Source organism: Pieris napi, chromosome 4 (genome assembly GCF_905475465.1).
Source record: "Pieris napi chromosome 4, ilPieNapi1.2, whole genome shotgun sequence".
In the NCBI taxonomy this organism is placed as follows: Eukaryota; Metazoa; Arthropoda; class Insecta; order Lepidoptera; family Pieridae; genus Pieris; species Pieris napi.
In genome coordinates this window covers 2,127,753-2,144,547 of record NC_062237.1, presented here as the reverse complement: position 1 = coordinate 2,144,547, position 16,795 = coordinate 2,127,753, and the positions used below count along the sequence as shown (strand labels likewise).

Here is a 16,795-nt window from a genome sequence, read left to right as displayed (position 1 = left end):
ATATAGTCAATTTTAACTCCTATTTACGAGCCTTTTGTTACGCCATGGAAATCTAAAATAATCTACCAAAACAACGCTTTCTAAAAACTGTGGTTATATTTTTATGTATTCATAGATTTTCTACATCACAAAAGACACAGAATAAAGGTTTAAAGCTGAATAAAAATTAAAACGACATTAGTGCACACAGTGTAGGATTATAAAGGTTCGGTTCAAAGATACTTTATTTCTCAAAGAATTACATTCACTTAAATGCTTTTAATTCGTCAAATGACGAATTGTAAATTCAAATGCCACGTGTTTTTATTATATTACTAGCAGACCGGCCAAGCGTTGCTGTGGCTAAGGTTTTTGTTATATTACATAGTAGTAAACTATTCAAGGGTAACGGTAGGAAAACACCAGTCATGGGTAGTACCACCATGCTTTTTTGGTGGTAATGCTAATTGTAGCTTATGTGAAACGTTGGTACTTTCTACACAGCGCCATCTGTTAAAATTGTGACTATCAAATAATTAACAAATAATTTGCAATAAAATAATATTGAGATGTAAGCTATCCTATCTTTTAAGTTAGATCAAACCGCACACGGTGTGCAAATTTGATTGAAATCGGTTCAGTAGTTAAGGAGTCCATAGCGGACAAACAACGTGACACGTAATTTATATATATTAAGATTAATTTTCGACACTTTTAATATTTTAATGATAAATAAATTAATTAAACTCCTAACATATCTTCGTTTTGCCCTCCTCCTGAGTCTCGGAGGGTATCAAAAGGCAAAACGAATGAATAGAAAATATTAATTTGACACTAACCATTAAAATTAAAATTAATCATTATTGCTACAACCTAACCTTGGCCTCAGATTTACTAGAATCCACAGTACGATCGACCCGGGGTTCGAGCCTACGACCTCAGGGATGTGAGTCGCACTTGTAAAAAGAGCTCAGATTGAGGGCACAGCTCCCACTAGGGAAGCCATGAAAGTCCAAAGACCTGTGATAGAGAAGCTTCGCTCTTGTTTAATTAACATCTTTATATATATAATTCTTCTGTGAGTGTGTATGTCACTGAACTTCTCTCAAACGACTGGACCGATTTTCATGAAATTTTTTGTGTGTGTTCAAGGGGATCTGGGAATGGTTTAGATTCAGAAATCAGCCCGCCAGATGGCGCTGCAGTCGGTACTTTCATACTTTGCTTTACTAATTGCTTGAAATATCATGCAGGACAACGTCTGTAGGGTCCACTAGTGTTTTAATAAAATAAATAACACAATTGGTTTTAAAACGATGGCAGTGAAAAATAATGAATATGTGATGACTGTGTGGTTGTGTGTGTGAATGAAGAAACCTAAGTGAATGTTTGCATGAAACGGATGGATAAAGGAAAAAAATATTAAAGGATTAAGTAATGCTTCTATTTGATATATTTAAGCTATTGTAAAGTCTGAGCGATTTAAATTATTGATTACGTGCGAAGTCTTGCAAATTACGTAGCTAATTATATTAGGTTGAGTTTTCTTTGGGGTTTGTCGGGACGATGTGGAGAGGTCGCGTGCTTACTAAGGACACAATGGTGATTATAAAGCTGGCGTATAGTTAGTAATTCACATGACTTGTACAACTCTTCAGTGGGAATCTTGTTTTTTTAAATAACAATATTTTGTAAACCCTAAATTTATATTTGGAAAATTAATTAGTCAATGCGACATGTTAACTTAACACCTTTCTAACATTATTTATGTATGTTCACTGTTCACAACTATAATAAAATTGTTTGGGATTGTTTTGAACGTTAAATGTTTCAGGTTACACTAAACACTTTAATAATTAAAACGTTATAAAACTTTGAGCATTCATAGTTCAACATAAAGGTGCAAATACACCTAACATAGATTTATTATTCTCATAAGACCCTTATTAATCTTAATAAAAGGTATACTTATGAAAAACAAGAGTTATCGCTCATCATTACGGAGGTTTAAGTGATCTGTCAAAAATTCGAACCTGTCTGAAGAATAAAGTTTCCTTATTTGTTTGTAAGGAAATTCTATTATTTATAATTCAGGAATGTTTCAGTTGAAACTGTTTATTCCTTCTAAATTTTACTGTATAAATACGTCGGGATTTTAATCGTAATTACTGCGCTGTTCGCACCTATTATCGAGGATAACAGATCTAATTTATGCAACGATTTTTTTTCTTCTTTGTGTGGCTAAATGAATAGTCATTTAAATCAATTTATTAATGAAATTTTCTCAAAAAAATAATAATTAACTAAAAAATTTTTATCACGCCAATATTGGCAGAGAAAAAATAAAAACAAGATAATTAAGTAATAGCAATTACAGATAATTACTGTAGTTAATTGGAAATTCTCTTACCAGATTTAATTATCAATGGATTGGCGTGCAATTCGAAATTGAAATAAATTTAATTCGAAAGGCTTGCTTTAAAATTCAGTCATTTGTTTTTGGATAGTTTTTGTGAAATTGTGGTAGTTTTTGGCGCTATGGATTAACTGAAAATTTGTACAACTTTCTATAAGGAGTTCATACATAAAAATACCGCTATGCAAACAACACAAAACATTAACGACATGCCTTAAACTGCTTAAACATTGCTTCAATTGTTTTAAATCAGGAAATGTTAAGTTAAAGAACAAGCCTCACGGTCAACCGGTAACTATTGTCGACAACAACAAAATAAAATAATAGTGTTGATAGTGGAAGCGGATCCAACTCTATCTACGTCTGATCATTCTGCGGGCCTCGGGATTAGTGTTAGAAGAACATACAAGCTATGATATACTTTCGTCAAATCGGAAAGATAAAAAAGCTAGGCGTAAAAACAAATGAACGACACACATCGTAACCATCTAGATTTCCCTGCAATGTATTTCGCTGAGTAATTGGTAGCAATTACCGCAATCTCTCTGAAGTGAATATAACAATATCAGTAACGTGGTGATCTGATTGTTATTTCTTAAGAATAAAGAAGACACTTTTAGCAAGGTTTTCATTTGTTTGTTGAGTCATAATGGGCCTTTAAGAGTAAAAATTTTACATTAAAATAATTATAGTAAAAATTCTACGCAAGCTTTGTATTTTTAAAGTCAATATTAAACAGCTGATTCTTAACGCTGTGTAACAATTATATTCTGAAAAATGCCAGAACCAGTGACCGTACAATCTACAAAACACATTCCTCTTTGAATCTCACATATAAAAGCAACAAACGCCACGAGAGCGTAAGCTAAATTGCAACTGTCATCGAAGGAATTGTGAAAAATGTGAAAGTTATTTCTCCAACCGTTTGTACAATGTGTGGGAAATTCTATTGTTTTTCATCTGTCGTAATGGTCAGTCTTTAAATAGGTTTTCATAGACGTGTTTTAAGATGGGTTGGTTAACTTGTCACTATACTTCACGTAAACAGTCTATAATTATAAAAAAAAAAATTACAGAACAGGGGCCCGTTAACGGCTCTCCTAATGTTAAGTGATACCGCCGCGTATGGATACTCTCAATGCCAGAGATCCCGCGAGTGCGCTGCCGGCCTTTTAAGAATTGGCACGCCTAAGTATCTTAAAGGAGACTAATTACTTGGTTCGGAAATACTTCAGTGGGCAGCTGGTTCCACATAGTGGTGGTGCGCGGCGAAATCTGCCTTAAAAACGCTTAGTTCTCTCGATTTTGCCTGGATGTATCTTAAAATTGATTGCACATTAATATTATATATTTTCATTTTTACTTTTTAAAACGAGTTTCGTTGATCGTAATACGTATACGCCCAAAAAGTGACTTTTTTATAACATTGCTTTAATTTCTACCTATATATTGGTTATACACACATAGTGGTAATAAATGTGTAGATATCCCAAAGAATTATCGTTGAAATTGAAATATATTAATTAAAACTACATAAAACACGTTATTTCTTTTAGAGCTCTTAGAGCTTAAAGAGTCTCCAAAGAAAATGAGTCTGAAATATAAGAAAATTTTCACCTACAGTGTATATTATCCATTAGCCCAAGCTATCATAAAGAGGCTGCTATATTCACAAGCTAAAGCTATTCGCCAAGGGAGTCGTTGACATCCTAAAACCAAGCCCTCAAAGCAACTAAAGACATTAAGCTCTCAGTAAACACGCTGCTTTTAGAATTACATTTGTTTACTGAACCGACCGCTTCAACTACTGTTCTCACCTCTTTTTGACCGCATTTTCTGGATATTTAACGTATACACTGATCGGATTTTAAGGAAATGGTTGCAGTCCCAACAATTTCCTTGTAAACTAAAAACTTGGCGATGGAATAAATTGGCGTAAGCTTTACTTATTTATTAAGAAAATAAAATAAAATATGTTTATTATGGAATATACAGGTATCATTTATTCCACGTCATTAAATTTGAATCGGTAGACATCCCTACCCATCAGCAAAGAAGACAGAGGGTGTAGGCCGAGAGAAAAAGGCGGTGTAAAAAACTCGGTACTCTTTTAAAATAGCAAATCATCAAACAACACTTATTTTAAAACAAACATCGCAAATTAATTAGAAGTAGCCTGTCTAGCACTAGTCCCAAGCCCTTTTATCAACTAGATAATCTTTAACTTTATAGTAAGCCCTTACACAGCTTTTCTTTAATAAAAGCATTACATTAAACATCGCAAAGTTGCGTACCTGGGCCACGTGTTGCGCCATGACCGCTACCACCTCCTTCAATTTATGATAATGTGAATTAATTTATGTGAAAACCACCTCGGCAAAATTTCTATTTAAAACAAATAGAAGACATGAGTAAAACTTGTAAGGATTGTCTCACATCATTCGTACATTGTAAACAAAATTTTCCATAGTATCTATTGTGATATTTCATTACATTTTATATTTCATTACCATTTTATACAAGTATAATTTTTTTTTGATCATTTGTAATAATATCGTGTGTGTTCCCTTAAAATGTATCGCCTGACTATGCTAATAACAAAAATAAGGTTGCAAACATAGGATTGTGTTCGTATTGAGTCTATAACAAACACACCTTGTCAATTATTTTGTATGCCTCATATAATAGTAGAGGATCTTGTTTATGGTTTGTAATAAAAATATTTTGTTTAGAGTCGTAATATACACTTTATTGTATCCGTTTTATTGACAATTGATGAAAAACGTTATGATCAGTCTTTTGTGCCTCCTGATCAACCTATCGCTACAGTAGAGCACCGTTTCTGTTGCCTACCTTTGAATACTCTAAAAGGTATTAATAATAAACTAAAAGAACAACATTTCAATAATTTTCAAATATGTGTAATATTTTGTTTCACAACATTTTACCCAAAGGATCGTGTAGTATCTAATAGTTATAATTGTATTGATATGAGTTGATTGGGTCTGTCTTATTGAATTGTGGTCACAACTTCTAAGTCCCCTGAGGATACCCATAAACTCTTCAAAAAGAAGTTGTTTGTTCATATCATGAACATAGAGTATATACGAAACTAGAAACAGTTTTATTAGACCGAGAATTTCAAGAATATTATCTCTGTTAAAAAATCTATGCAGGTCCATAAAATTGCGTATTTTATGAATTCTTGTGACAGGAGTAAGTTATCGACACGGACTAAAAATACAAAAGAATAAAAATCCACAAAGATTGCACAAAAGAATTGTAAAGATTGGTAATATTCTGTGGTATATTACTACAAATACCAATACCAATGTTATTGCTAATTGGAGTAAAAGCAGAGCCAAGAACCAGAAGAGGGTGAAAAATAAAAAAACCCTTGCGACTTAAAAGACTGCCGGGGAGTCTATTGTCAATTCTTCTCTTCCGTTTTACGCCCTTGATTTGAAAACTGGCCGTAAATGTATTAAAAATATGAATTTGTTTACTAACCTTTATAAGTGTACATTACCTATATGAATATACAATAAAGAAACTATAAAAATAAAACATTTAAAAAATCAGCTTACTCTTAATAGATATGTCACCGTAAAATTGTAAACACCGTTAGATTGTAATCTATCTCTCGAGATTATAAACTGTCGAAAGATTGTGAACCTCAGCGTACTGCTTACAATTTAACGTATTATTATTCGGTAGATTGAACTACACTTACTTAGTTATCATTCAAACTTCTTTGGTCAATTACAGATTAATTTTACTTCCCAACAATTTCATATAACTACCGAATAATAATACGTTAAATTGCAAGCAGTTCGTTGAGGTTCACAATCTTTCGACAGTTTACAATCTCGCGAGATAGATTACAATCTAACGGTGTTTACAATTTTACGGTGACAGATACATCTCAACAAAATCTCGTAGCATAGCTACAGATTGCGTGATGAAGCTAGTCAAGTAGTGGGTCCGCGAAAAAGGGTTTTTTAAAACTTAAAGTTAAAATGAATACAACCGGTCCGATTTGAGGTCCGTTTAATACTAAATATTACAAGTATTCTATTATATTTATATCCTATTCTTAAAGGCCTACGTGACCGTTGTGCTGACACATTGTTCTCACGCTCTACAAGGAAACGTTACTTAGTAAGAACTAAGAGTGGTTCGTAAATCATGTAAGAGTGGTTCGTAAATCATGTAACAGCACTTCAGCTATTGAAATATAAAGGATCTTTGTACTACTATGTTGCAATGGTTTTTGTTTATATAAAATATAATTATCCTATGGTGGTGACACACGGGATTATATAACTCCTCCCTCCTTAAGAGCGAAATTATCAGGGAATTGCACATGCAAATTCTGATTATTTCGCCACTGCAACATATTAATAATCTTATTTTTATAAAAAACACAACAATTAGCAAAATACAATAAAAGAGTGCCTAAACTAATGCTTTTCACTTTCACTGAATTGCCCATTTCACTATCACTATCTCTGTTAAGTTGTTACAGCATGTAAGACATGTGTTGCAGGTCACTGAGCTCCATTCCTTGTAAGTTTACTGGATTCTGATTTTCCTTAGAGTTCACTGTTAACTGTAACTCCAGCAGCTTAATGGATGGGATACGTTCTGATGACATATTTTCTGTTTATGAACGCTGATGATGTAATTGGATGTTATTGATGTTGAGATCGCAGGGTTAATCTATAGTAATGATATATTATGTTCCCTTTATTTGGCTTATCTCATTTTTGCAATTATTTTGAATAATGATTTGATTACGGCTGTATAATATTCATCTATTAGTTGATATTTTTGTACCTTTACCTCTTCTATAATTACTGTATTCTGGTCACAGTTGGATGGGTTTTCCTTGAAGGTCATCAGCTCCTCAATGCATGTCGTTTCAGAAAACGGTGCCCCTGTTTTCTTGTGTGCAGAGATAATTTTCCTCAGAGACTTGTTTGCAAGGCTGTATAAGCGGTAAGTATGTTACACCTTTCACCAGGATATAGGGATATTTAGGATTGATTATTAAGGTTAGGTTTTTAGGGTCATTAAAAATATGGTAAGGGATACATTCTATTATAACTATAAGTTGAATTGGCTATTAAAGCTACCTCTAATACAAAGTTATTTTCCTGTCTATCTAATAATATGTATGATTTAATATTAATCGTATCTTTCTAATTCGCTTATTTTTATATAAAGCGTTCTAAAATTACTTACAAAAAGATTATATAAACTTAAAACATATGTAGAGTATACTGCATTATACTTATGTCTTTTAAATTTTTTTTATTTTTTACATGTTTTAGTCTTTCGTCCATAATTTTGAGTTATTGTGTAATATTTCTGATGAATTAGTTGAGTCCATCTAACATTTTGGAAACCGTTAAACGCTTGTTTGTGGAAATTTTGTTGATTACCTAATTGATTTATTAACTGTTCATATCGTTGAGCATCTTCCTGATCTAAGTTTTCCAGTTATAATTTTAATAATAGAGCCTAGAGGGTTCAATATTCCTCTTCGTACTCGGTGTGAAGGGATTATTTGCCTAATTTTCCCTAATTCCTAAAAATTCTTTAAACTAAGGCTTATCATCACTTACTTATCTTACTAAAATTACTATATTTCCTATTGATTTATTCTAATTCCATCAGTAGGCCATTTAAATCTAATACCTTAAAAATAAGCCAGTTATCCTGTTGGATGAAGGCTGTTCCCTGTCTTACGGATCCCTGAATTGTTTTCAACCTTTTGAAGTTGAAGGCCCAAACTGGGGCTCGTCAGTGTCATCATGATCACTAAGCACCACCTTTGAAGGTCGTTTTATGTTTTTAATTGGTACCTTTTTGTGTTTACCTCTAATTGTAATAGGGATGGTGTTTCTTTCAGGTTTTCCTGTAACTATGGCCTTTTCAAAACAAGGTTTGTCCTTACTTCTGCGAGTGTTTATTAATTTTGTGAAAATGGTTTTCCCTTCTGGTAACGGGACGTCGGATTCGCCACCGCGTTTTTCTCTAGAGTTTTCCTTAAACGTTAACATTTTATCAGATATGTATTTGTATAAAACTTTTATTCTTTTGGCGTGGTCTTTAATTAATTTTTGCAAGTATTGTTTCTCGAAGTCTATATTGAAGGGGTTTTCAGAATCTACATGGCCAAACACTACTTCAAACGGTGTTAAAGTTGTTACACTATGAATCGCATTATTATATGCCATGATAGAGTAGGTCATAATAGATGCGGCGTCGATACATTGTTGTTCGTATTTTGCCAGTCTGTAAATTTCGATTAAGGTGGAATGAAAACGTTCAACTATTCCCATTGAATTAGGGTTCCTAGGCGTGCCGATATGTATTTGGATTTTATAGAGTGACATCATTTCTTTCAATAGATCGTTGTTGAATTCAGTACCAGGGTCGCAGCTTATTTTCTTAGGTATACCGTAAAATGAAAAGTATTTTATTAGTGCGCGGATAACGTCAGGTGTGCCTTTACTAGGAATTTCAATCGCCTGTCCTAGTTTGCTAAAAGCGTCAACTAAGGTGAGGTATGTTTTTCCTTCGATACTAAATATATCTATAAATAATTCCTGGAATGGGGCATCTTGCGTTTGAGTTAACTGTAAATATGGTTTCAAAGGCTTTCGGTCATATTTCATTTGTTTACAGGCTTCACAAGAATTAATTACTGCTGATATAGTTTCTTTCATGTTATTCCAAAAGAAGTGTCGCCTGATGTGTGTAAAAGTTTCTTGAATACCTCTGTGACAGGTTTTTCCGAGATGAAATTTCAGAATAACGGCTTTCTGTTCATTTTCATCGTCAATAAAAACGATTCTTTCCGTACACTCATAAAATTGAATTGATCCACCTTTAAAAAGCCTAATTACCATGTTGCTGAATTGTTTGCGATGTTCCGTATTTTCGAAATATATAAAATATTTCTTTTTGGGTTTTATATATTCTTTCAGGAATTGTTTGATTAAATTTTCATTATCTATGGGTAGAAAAACTTCTAAGATTCTTTGTTTTTCACGGGACACGTCACGAACTTGAATGCTGTTTTTATACCATTGGAAAACTAATATTTGGTTAGGCTTCGAATCAATTGCTTCGTTTAAAATAGGAATACCGTGTGACTCAAGGTCTTGTGCTGAATGTATAGTTTCAGATTTACTCGAAAGAGATGGAATCGGGTTTGTAACTTTTTCAAAAGATTCAATGGATTTTTGCGAATCTATGTCTGAAATAGTGATTGTATGTTCAGAGTCAGTAATTGAAATTGTTCTTGAGTCTTGTGAATCGCGACGCAATCGTTTTTGTATCTCCTTATTATCACAGTTTACTTTCATGGATTCTTTATCGGATAATGCGTTAATTTTAATACGAGATAAAGCATCAGCATTACAGTTTTGTTTCCCTTTTTTGTAGACTACTTCGAAGTCGTAGTCCAGGAGATTTAACCGCCAACGGGTGAGTTTACTACTGGGTTCCTTAAGAGAATGCAGCCACGCTAAAGGGCGGTGATCTGTGTAAATAATGAACTTCTTCCCATAAAGATAGGGGCGGAAATGTTTGATAGCCCACACAATGGCTAAAAGCTCACGTTCAATCGTGCTATATTTAGATTCAGTTTCAGTGAGGGTTCTGCTCGCGTAAGCAACGGGTAAGTCGTTGCCTACTATGCCTTGAGAAAGTACAGCACCTAAGGCTATTTGTGAAGCATCGGTCGTTAGGATAAAGGTTTTTTCTGTATCTGGGTATTGTAGAAGAGGTGCATTTGTTAATAGTTCCTTACACTTTTGAAAGGCGTCAATATATTGTTGATCTATTACAATTTTATTACGTTTTTTTAAGCAATTTGTCAGCGGCTTTGTGATTTTAGCGAAGTCTTTTATGAATCGGCGATAATAACCGATAAGGCCAAGAAAACTCTTGATTTCAGTTGTGGTTTTCGGTAAAGGATATTTCAGGACTGCTTGAATTTTATCATCATTTGGTTGCAAGCCATTTTCTGTAATCTTGTGGCCAAGGTAGAGAACTTCTTTACATAAAAATTCGGTTTTGTCCAATTGTACTTTTAAGTTTGAGTCTCTAAGTCGCTGAAAAACTGTTCTTAATTTATGTATGTGTTCCTGTAAACTGGCTGAAAATATGATGACGTCATCAAGATACACCATACAATGAATGTTGTGGAGACCTCTGAGAACGTTGTTCATTGCGCGCTGAAAAGTTGCAGGCGCAGTTTTTAAACCATACGCGTAAATTCGTAATGGCCGTTCTGTGTACTGAACGCGGTTTTCTTTCTGTCTCTTTCTAAAACTTCTATTTGATGGTAACCTGAAGCTAAATCAATTGTACTGAAATATATAGCTTTTCCTAGTTTGTCTAATAAATCTGTTATGTTTGGCAGGGGGAATTTGTCATCGATAGTGATCTCGTTTAGGCGGCGATAGTCGATTACCATGCGATACTTTCTCTCACCAGAGGCATCTAACTTCTTGGGAACCAGGTGAACTGGTGCACTCCAGGGAGAGTGTGATTCCTGTATTATGTTATCCTGCAGTAATTTTTCTACTTGTCGATTAATTTCGTCGTTTAAAATCGAGGGTAATCTATAGGGTTTTACATATATCGGATCTTCATTTGTCGTACGTATCTCGTGTTTAACTTGGTTTGTAAATGACAACGGTAATTTTTCAGTATAAAATATGTCTCGAAACTCGTAACATAAATGTGATATGGCTTTTCGCTCTTCATCATTCATATGATCAAGGCGGACTTTATTAAGATTTTCTTTTAGGATTTCGTCAACCTGAATGTCGTCTGTAACTGTGTTGGAGTAACACATGATATCGTTTTGTTGAAAGGGCTGGACATTAAATGGTTTTTGAAATGTAATTGTGACAGTTTGGTCAGTTAGATTTTGAATAACTGTGGAAGCTTGATGATCTATGACTTTCACAAGAGCTGAAGGCATGCGGATGCCGTCACCGAATTCTGTATATTCAATTAGGGCTTCACCGTTTTGTAAATTAGTTGGAATTTTAACACGGGTTTCTGAACGTGGTTCAAGTACGATTTGACGAGAGGGGCTATAAATAATAGGTATTACTGTGTTAGGTGTTATTAACAATTGATTTTTCATGTCTACACTTGCCTGTAATTCTGTCAGTAAGTCGGAACCAATTAAGCCGTCATAATTTTTATCTATAGAATATAAATAAAATTTATGTTTGAGCGGACTCTGAAACGTTTTCAGTAAGGGAATGTGTATGACTTCATTATGTTTACTTCGTGAGTGAGTGCTTATCACCTCGAACGGTTCTTCGTACTTAAAATCAGAAAAATAAAAGTTTGCCATATCAGGGCTCATAAATGATCTAGTAGAGCCAGTATCTATCATAAATTTTGCGTCAATTTCGGGGATATAAATATGTGGTAATTTATTTACCTTTTCCGTATTAATTTGAACTATGTCGGGTTTATGGACGAGGCTTCTGTATGAAAATTTTCGGTTTCAGTTTCCTGTGAAGTATCAGGGGTTTCCTCTGTGGGTACATATTCGACCTCGGGGTAATATTCATGGTACACGGTATCCTCGTAGTTTTCAGGGTAGTATTCTGATTCGGGGAAGTTTACATAATCGTCCTGCAGTTGATTATAAAATAGTTGATTCATATTAGTGGGTCTTTGAGGAGGAGCTGTCCTCATAGAAACATCAGTTTTTAACGCACTATTTTGTCTATACGGTTGTTGTGTTGGTTGAATGCCAAATTTAAATTGATTTGGTGGATTTTGAAATCGCTGAAAGTTTTGGTTGGGGATTCCAAATTTGAATTGATTCTGTTGGAAATTAGGCCTATATCCAGTCGGTTGAAATTGTGGCCTATGCCAACCTGTGGGCTGAAAGTTGGGTTTATATCCTATAGGTTGAAAATTTGGCTTGTATCCTGAGGGTTGAAATGGTGGTCTATAACCAGTGGGCTGAAAGTTAGATTTTAATGCTGTATTTTGGGGAATGCCAAACTTAAAATTACTTTGTGGGGCTTGTTGCATCTGCGGTTTAAATTGGGATGGATTCACAAATGAATTATTTCGTAGATGTTGGTTATTTAATTGCTCTGGGGATGACATCAATATGGATGGTTTTTGTATATTAGACCTTAACATAGTGCTATGGGCTTGGTACTGGTATTTGAAGTTGACCTCTTCTAATACGATGGAGAGGGCAGCTTCAAGGCTATCACATCCTTTTAATCGTACGATTCTAATTAAGTCCTCGGGAAGATTGTATAAGAATACATTCTTCGCAAGGTTTGAGTAGATTGTGATTTTACTCGCTTTTAAATGTTGGTCTGTAAGTAAGTTTACTTTCGCAATTAACGAACTTTTAACATGTTGAATTCGATTACAGAAATCGATGTAGTCTTCATTGTTTTGTAATCTCATAGTTTCCAATTCAATAGCAATGCATTCCTCCGAGCGAGGATCGCCAAAATGTTGAATCAATAATGATTTTAATTCTAGCCATGTTTTAATGTCCCGTCTCTCACTAACTAACACTGCAGCCTTGCCTACTAACTTGCTAGTTAATAAATGATACAGGTATAATTCCTGCTCCGGGTTGTTAACGCTATTGTAAACGGTAATAACATATTCACATTTGTCGATAAAGGTGTTAAGTAATTTTCCGTCTCCATTAAAGAGCGGGATAACACATGAGAATTCACGTGGCAGTATCTTAATTTCCGTCATTTTTTTTTTAAACAATTACACAATTACCCAATAATTATGGTTCACAGAATTTGATGTGAATCTAAACTTATAATTAGGTACACTTACTTTAGGGGTTGCAGAATTTCATGCACTAACCTACTTACTTCTATGTTTCTTTAATTTACTTATTACAATTTACGTTTATACGAATTTAACTCTAACAAAGTCTTAAAACTATCGTTAAGATGAGAGATGTCGATCTCAAAATAACAAAAGAAAAGTGGAGAGGGCTGGATTTGAAAGGTGAAAAGGTGACTTACCAGTACATCGCTGCCTCAACACTCGCACAAAACACCCTTAACGCTTTTGGATTTTTGTTCTTGACAAATTTATTTGTTCTTTTGAATAGCCGTTTTTAGCAATCGCGACGTAGTTTCCCCTTTTTAGGTAAGCAGAATTTGATGCTCGAACCGATAATTGAGAAGTACGTGCAGCTAGAGCGACTATCCTGTCCTCAGCGCCAGTCAAGTAGTGGGTCCGCGAAAAAGGGTTTTTTAAAACTTAAAGTTAAAATGAATCCTCTCCCTCCTGGACCGCGGAAGCGTTTAGACGTGTGCATTCTATTTGTTTTATAACTTAAAAATCAAATTAAAAATAAATTCCGTGCGAAATAATTAAGGTGTGTACCAGGAGCGCATGAGTTGCGTTGCAGTAAGTGCATCTGTGCGAACGGGACAACACTTGTGAGACAGCTTAAGTTGTACGCTCCGTCTGCGCGCATCATCGATACGCAAGCTTTGTAAGTTGCCGTAATTCATAAGCGATAGCGGGTAGCGGAAATTTATAGGGGGCTGGTCCAAGTTTAGTTTTTCGTGTACTCTGGTGTCATCTTTTGTCAGAAATATGCCTCTTAAGCGCACACCTCCCAGCACCCCCACTCCCGAAGACTTAAAGGAAGCTAGGTTGAACGCGCCGAAAGCTTCTTTTTCGGGCTCCGCGCCAGATTTATCTAATGAGGAGCGAAGCAATGTAACTATGAGGCGCAAGCAGGATGAGTCCTATATTAAAAAATTCATAACCGAAATTAAGGATATGCTTGCTAAAGCAAACTCTCAAAATGAAAGTAAATTCACCTCCTTGCAATCCTCCATGAGAGAAATCTTGACACAAAATACAGAAATAAAAGACTCCATTGCTTTTGTCTCTAAGCAGTACGAAGATATGAAAGCTAAATACGAGAAGTTGGAAAAACAGAGGAATGAAGATCGTCTGTATATTGATCAGCTTGAAAAGAAAATCGAGTCGCTGGAACGAACGTCTGCCTCAACTAAACTTGAACTAAGAAATATTCCTAAGATTACCGGTGAAAATAAGGATAGTTTATGTAAAATTGCTTCAAAAGCTGCAGATGTTATTGATTTTCCCATACAGAAACAGGATATTAAGGATATTTATCGTACAAAAAGTAAAACTGGACATGGAGCAATTATTGTGGAATTGGGCAGCGTTATATTGAAAGATGGTATTATTGAAAAGGCACGCAAATTTAACAAAATGAATTCTGCTAACAAATTGAACACGGCACACTTAAGTTTGGAAGGACCAGCAAAGCCATTTTTTATTTCAGAATGTCTATCACCCTGCGGAAAACGATTAAATTATCTGGCTCGTGCTTTTGCTCAGGAAAATGGATATAAATTCTGCTGGACCTCATTTGGAAGAACCTACCTGAGACAAGATGAAGGTAAACGGCATATTAGAATTGATAGTGAGGGTGATTTAAATAAACTTCGTCTAAAACAATGACTTTTTGAGGCCCCCAGGAAACTCCGCCGGCCTACGAAAAACTTTCCTGTTTGTGGAAATCCGGCACTTAATTATTGTTTTTATAGATATTATTTTATTTTTTTATATATTATATTATTGTTTTACTTTATATACACACTTATACTCTGTTCATTGTATTGTATTTTACATAACTAAAAAATTATACATTCTTAGTCTAGTGATCATGTTGAAATCGAGATCTTATCTTTGTAAAAATGTCAGCATTTCTCAGACACGAGTAGCTGCGACAAAAAGCTTAATATTTTACAAATGGCTAGATTTATTGATAATATAAATAATGATATTGATAATATAACAGTGGCAACTGCCTACAGTTGTGATATAAATAATTGTAATGATTTAGTAAAAAAATCAGGAAACTCCCTAAAAATTATAACACAAAATATCCGTAGCGTTTACAAAAATATTGATGCATTCTTGGCCCATATAGCTCGTCTGTACTTTGATCCAGATATAATAATTTTAACTGAATGCTGGTTAAACGATAATAAACCCATACCCAGTCTCAAGGATTATAATTCTTATTTCACAAAAAAGTGCTTAAATCAAAATTACGGTATTATAATTTATGCTAAACAAAATATAAATTGCGAAATTGAAGAACCTAATCCTAAAGATGCTAACTTTCTGCTAGCTAAAATTGTACCAGATATTGTACTTTTAGCTATTTATAGATCACCATCCTTTTACTACACTGAGCGCTTTTTGAATGCTTTGAATGATATTGTTAAATCTATAAAATCTAAGAATATATTTTTAATAGGTGATATAAATATCGATATAAAACCTGGAAACGGTGACAGAAACAGTAACTCTTACTTAAATTTAACCAGCGAATTGGGTTTTCTGCCAGGCCACACATATCCAACACGATTAAGCAATTGTCTCGATCATGTAATGGTTAAAACTGTTTTACAAACTAGTGTTATAGTTATAAATTCCACCGTAACTGATCACGACTCTATTCTAATAAATCTATCCCTTAACAGTAAACGGACTAATACTCAGTGCCCTTCCATTGTTGAAAGAGTAAATTTTAGTGAAGCCATAAAATATGTTGAATTGGCTGATTTTACTTTTATGACTAACAAGCAAGACGCCGAGTCTGCTGCGACTCGATTTGTTGAAATTCTGTCATCTGCTATTAAAGCTAACACTGAAAAAGTCCGTGTACCCAGGCGCAAAAAATCTCTTAAGCCCTGGATGACTCCGGGCCTACTTCGCTGTATCCGTCACCGGGATAAACTGCATCTTAATTTAAAAAGGGACCCCCAAAATGAAATTCTTAAAATAACCTATAAAAGGTACAGGAATTTTTGTTGCTCATTACTTAGAAAATTGAAGCGCGAACACGATAAATTCTTATTAAAAAGTGCAAAATCAAATAAAGAAACCTGGGCTGCAATAAAATATGTCACCGATAGTTCAAGTAAAAAATCTTCTGCCGATGAGTTAATTAGGAATTGTAACGCATTGGATGCGGTTGAGGACATAAATAGTTATTTTTCTAATGTTGGTAGAGAGCTAGCTGAAAAACTTACAGGGTGTAAGTATAACTACATATGTACAAGATCTAATTGCTTGACTAACTCCTTCGTACTAATGCCACCAGATGAGGTTGAGGTGGAATCTCTCATCTTAAGCTTAAAAAATGATTGTGCCACTGGTTGGGACTCTATACCAGCTCGATTTCTAAAAATGGTAAGACATGTCATTGTATCGCCGCTTACTATCTTGTTTCAGACATGTTTTAGGGAAGGCTGCTTTCCAAAAGTCTTTAAAAGGTCTCTCATTACTCCTGTTCAC

At 34.4% G+C, this 16,795-nt stretch overlaps 1 long non-coding RNA gene across 1 annotated transcript; it reads right to left on the bottom strand.

The window, feature by feature from the left end:
• Positions 1–6,428: 6,428 nt before the first annotated feature.
• On the bottom strand, positions 6,429–8,197 carry LOC125048937. Its single transcript, XR_007116902.1, has 2 exons — positions 7,241–8,197; positions 6,429–7,057 (listed from the first exon to the last, which is right to left on the bottom strand). It is a non-coding gene; the product is annotated as an uncharacterized LOC125048937 (long non-coding RNA).
• Between the last annotated feature and the right edge of the window lie 8,598 nt (positions 8,198–16,795).